This window comes from Lipotes vexillifer, unplaced genomic scaffold (genome assembly GCF_000442215.2).
Source record: "Lipotes vexillifer unplaced genomic scaffold, Lipotes_vexillifer_v1.1 scaffold459, whole genome shotgun sequence".
NCBI classification, from domain to species: Eukaryota; Metazoa; Chordata; class Mammalia; order Artiodactyla; family Lipotidae; genus Lipotes; species Lipotes vexillifer.
In genome coordinates, this window is record NW_006769874.1 from 3552764 (window position 1) to 3558028 (window position 5265).

Genomic DNA, 5265 nt, shown 5'->3' on the forward strand with positions numbered 1-5265 from the left:
TTTTCTTAAATTTACTGAGGCTTGATTTGTGACCCACGATGTGATCGATCCTGGAGAATATTCTGTGCACATTTGAGAAGAACGTGTAATCTGCTTTTTTGGATGGAATGTCCTATAAATATCCATTAAATCTATCTGGTATATTGTGTCATTTAAAGCTTGTGTTTCCTTATAAATTTTCTGTTTGGATGATCTGTCCATTGGTGTAAGTGGGGCGTTAAAGTCCCCCACTATTATTGTGTTACTGTTGATTTCCTCTTTTATAGCTGTTAGCAGTTGCCTTATATATTGAGGTGCTCCTATGTTGGGTACATATATATTTATAATTGTTATATCTTCTTGGATTGATCCCTTGATCATTATGTAGTGTCCTTCCTTGTCTCTTGTAACATTCTTTATTTTAAAATCTATTTTATCTGATATGAGTATTGCTACTCCAGCTTTCTTTTGATTTTCATTTGCATGGAATATATATTTCCATCCCCTCACTTTCAGTCTGTATGTGTCCCTAGGTCTGAAATGGGTCTCTTGTAGACAGCATATATATGGGTCTTGTTTTTGTATCCATTCAGTGAGCCTGTGTCATTTGGTTGGAGCATTTAATCCATTCACGTTTAAGGTAATTATCGATATGTATGTTCCTATTACTATTTTCTTAATTGTTATGGGTTTGTCTTGGTGGGTCCTTTTCTTCTCTTGTGTTTTCCACTTAGAGAAGTTCCTTTAGCATTTGTTGTAGAGCTGGTTTCGTGGTGCTGAATTCTCTTAGCTTTTGCTTGTCTGTAAAGCTTTTGATTTCTCCATCAAATCTGAATGAGATACTTGCTGGGTGGAGTACTCTTGGTGGTATGTTCTTCCCTTTCATCACTTTAAATTTATCATGCCACTCCCTTCTGGCTTGTAGATTTTCTGCTGAGAAATCAGCTGTTAACCTTATGGGAGTTCCATTGTATGTTATTTGTCATTTTTCCCTTGTTGCTTTCAATAATTTTTCTTTGCCTTTAATTTTTTCAATTTGATTACTGTGTGTCTCGGCATTTTTCTCCTTTGGTTTATCCTGCCTGGGACTCTTTGCGCTTTGTGGACTTCAGTGGCTATTTCTTTTCCCATGCTAGGGAAGTTTTCAACTATAATCTCTTCAGATATTTTCTCGAGACCTTTCTCTCTCTGTTCTCCGTCTGGGACCCCTATAATGCGAATGTTGTTGCTTTTAATGTTGTCCCAGAAGTCTCTTAGGGTGTCTTCATTTATTTTCATTCTTTTTCTTTATTCTGTTCCACGGCAGTCATTTCCACCTTTCTGTCTTCCAGGTCACTTATCCGTTCTTCTGCCACAGTTATTCTGCTACTGATTCCTTCTAGTGTATTTTTCATTTCAGTTATTGTATTGTTCATCTCTGTTTGCTTGTTCTTTAATTCTTCTAGGTGTTTGTTCCTTAATTCTTCTAGGTTTTTGTTAAGCATTTCTTGCCTCTTCTCGGTGTTTGCCTCCATTCTTTTTCTGAGGTCTTGGATCATCTTCACTATCATTATTCCGAATTCTTCTACTGGAAGGTTGCCTATCCCCACCTCATTTCGTTGTTTTTCTGAGGATTTACCTTGTTCCTTGATCTGGTATAAAGTCCCCTGCCTTTTCATTTTCTCTATCTTTCTGTGAATGTGGTTTTCCTTCCACAGGCTGCAGAATTTTAGTTCTTCTTGCTTCTGCTGTCTGCTCTCCAGTGATTGAGTCTGTCTTAGAGGCTTGTGCAAGCTTCCTTATGGGAGGGACTGGTGGTGGGTAGAGCTGGGTGTTGCTCTGGTGGGCAGAGCTTTAATCTGCTTGTCTGTAGATTAAAGAAAAGTTTAATAAAAAGTTTAATCCACTTGTCTGCTGATGCATGGGGCTGGGTTCCCTCCCTGTTGGTTGTTTGGCCTGAGGCGACCCAGCACTGGAGCCTACCTTGCTCTTGGTGGGGCTAAAGGTGGACTCTGAGAGGGTTCACGCCAAGGAGTATTTCCCAGAACTTCTGCCAGTGTCGTTGTCCCCATGGTGAGCCACGGCCACACCCCTCCTCTGCAGGAGACCCTCTAAAACTCGCAGCTAGGTATGATCATTCACCTACGGGGTGACTGCTCCTTCCCGTGGGTCCTGATGTGCACACTACTTTGTGTGTGCCCTCCAAGAGTGGAGTCTCTGTTGATACTCTGAGTCTCTGAGTGCAGTTGAGACTCTGAGACTTGGAGTGGAGTCTCACAGACTCTGGGTCCTGTGAAGCTTCGATGCTTTGTGGTTCTAGAAATCCTATAGGAGACGGTCCACAGCAGGTGAAGCTAATGCTGTCAGTAGAGGTGATGAAGCCAAAGATCTCCAGTTCCGACTAGAGGTGCTGATGTACATACAGGACAAAATCATCTCGTGTGAATGTAGTTCAGGCATGTTTAAGATGAATGCAGTCATGTTAATGCCTGACATCTTCTATCTTGTGCCTCTCCTCAGGGACCCCCTCCTCAGTTCCTGAGGCTCCTTTAAGTCATGTACAGGGGAGTGGAGAGTGGGCTCTGTCCAGTCTGAGCCCTGAGTTACTCTGTGTGTATCTTAGGATACTTTGTATTTCTGTGGTGGCTCTTGTAACATCATCTCTTTCATTTCTGGTTTATTTGGGCCCTCTCTTTTTTAAAAAAAATACTACTGTTGTCTTTTATTCTTTACAGAAGTTTAATAAGTGTTTGATCTACTACCCTTACTCTATGTATACTTTTTGCCATGAGATTTTTACTTTTGTTTGTTTTCTTGTTACTGTCAATAATTAGTGAGACTTCTTTTAAGCTACATTCAACATTGCTTATAAAGCTGCTATATTAGTGATGACAGAGCTTTAATGGAAGTCGTGTTCTGGTTGTAAATTAGAATGCAATGTGTCAGCAAAAAGCCCCTTAACTTTATGTCTCATTGCCTCTTGTTCTTTTTTCCCCTTTTTTTTCTTGTTCTTTTTTAAATTTAATTATTATTTTTTAACAGAGCAAATTTGATTAAAATGTTTTGTTTGTTCTAGGTGTGTAAGATGCGGTTCTTTTACACATACACATGTATCTATACATCTTCAGATCATTTTCTCATGTAGATTATGACACAATGTTGAGTAGTCTTCTCTTGGCATTCCGTAGGTCTTTGGTGATTATATATTTCACATGTGTTTCTATATCTATGTTAACCCCAGTATCCTAATGTATCCAGTCCTCACACCTTTCCATTTGGTGAACCATAACTTTGTTTAATGAATCTGTGATTGCCTTTCTCTGTGGAAATATCTTCATTGGTATCAATTTTTAGCTAACACCTGTAAGTGATATTATAGGATATGTGTCTTTTGCTGTCTGACTTAGTACAATTTGCCTGATTACCTCTAGAATCATCTATGGTGCTGCAAATGGCATTGTTTCATTTTTTTTCCTGAGCTAATATTCCATCTGTACATGTACCAGTTCTTCTTTGTCCACTCACCTCTTGATGGACTTTTTGGTTGCCTCCATGTCTTGGCTATTGTAATACTGCTGCACTGCACATTTGCCTGCCTGTGTCTTTCCAATTCTGTCTTCTTATGTTATAGGCCCAGGAGTGGACCTCCTGTATCATATGGTATCTCAGGGTTTACCGTTTAAATGCACTACGATTCTGTGCTCATTAGTGGCTCTTTCCAGGTTACATCCCACTTAAAGTTGAGGGTATGCATTTCTCCACAACACCTTCAGCATTTATTTATTTATATTTATTTATTTATTTATTTATTTTTAACATCTTTATTGGAGTATAATTGCTTTACAATGGTGTGCTAGCTTGTGCTTTGCAACAAAATGAATCAGTTATACATATACATATGTTCCCATATCACTTCCTTCTTGTGTCTCCCTCCCTCCCACCCTCCCTATCCCACCCCTCCAGGCAGTCACAAAGCACCGAGCTGATCTCCCTGTGCTATGCTGCTGCTTCCCACTAGCTATCTACCTTGCGTTTATAGTGTATATATGTCCATGCCTCTCTCTCCCTTTGTCACATCTTACCCTTCCCCCTCCCCATATCCTCAGGTCCACTCTCTAGTAGGTCTGTGTCTTTATTCCTGTTTTACCTCTAGGTTCTTCATGACATTTTTTTCTTAAATTCCATGTATATGTGTTAGCATACGGTATTTGTCTCTCTCTTTCTGACTTACTTCACTCTGTATGACAGACTCTAGGTCTATCCACCTCATTACAAATAGCTCAATTTCGTTTCTTTTTATGGCTGAGTAATATTCCATTGTATATTGCTGATGGTTATTCTGAGTGGTGTGAGCCGATACCTCTGTGTGGTTGGAGTTGCATGTGTCTCATACTCCCTTGAAATTGAGCTTTCAGGCATGTCCTTTGATTTTTCAAACGGTTATTACAGGTGACGTCTTCAAATTGTTTTCTTGAAGTATGTGCCACATTTTGAAATTTTTTGGCCTTTACCCGCCTCAAGACATTTCAAGGGCAGGTTTCATTTGCAGCCCTGCAGTACTTGTGCATATGAAGTGCCCCTTAGCACAGATTTCAAAGCTGCTGTTGCAGGTATCGGCCAGAGGATGGCAGCATTTCTGCGTTCCCCACTCTGGTACTGAGGGAAACAGAGCTTCCTGCCAGTGGTGTTCCTCAGTTCTAAATTAGAGTGGAATATGCCCGGATGAACTCACCGAAGCTGATGTCTCCTTATTTTGTTAGTTTTTGAAATTTAATTTATATTTTTTCGTGGAGTAATATTGCATTCTGTACATGGACCACTTCTTTGTGCATTCCTCTGTTGATGGACATTTTCGTTGCTTCCAAGTGTTGCCCATGGTAAATACTGCTGGAGTGCAGTATTGCCAGCCTGCGACTTTTGATTCTCATTTTCTCAGGTGATAGGCCCAACAGTGGGTATGATTCATTGACTGGTAGCTCAGTGTTTACCTTTTCAAAGTACCTGCATTGTGTCTTTGTTAGTGGATCTTGCCATGTCCCAATGAACACCGAGGGTGCGCATTTTCCCACAACCCATTCAGCATTTCTTGTTTTTAGAATGTTTGCTCATGGCCGCTCTGACTGGTGTGAGCTGATAGGTTTTTGTCCTTTGGATTTGCATGTCTTTAATAATTCCTAACATTCAGCATGTTCCCACACCTTTCTCTTTTATTTAGAAAAAAAAAGTGTGAGTACAATATACCTCTGAAATTGTCTTCTTGGAAGGTTGCCCTCTTTTGAATTTTGTGGTCGATTTTCGACCCCAGTA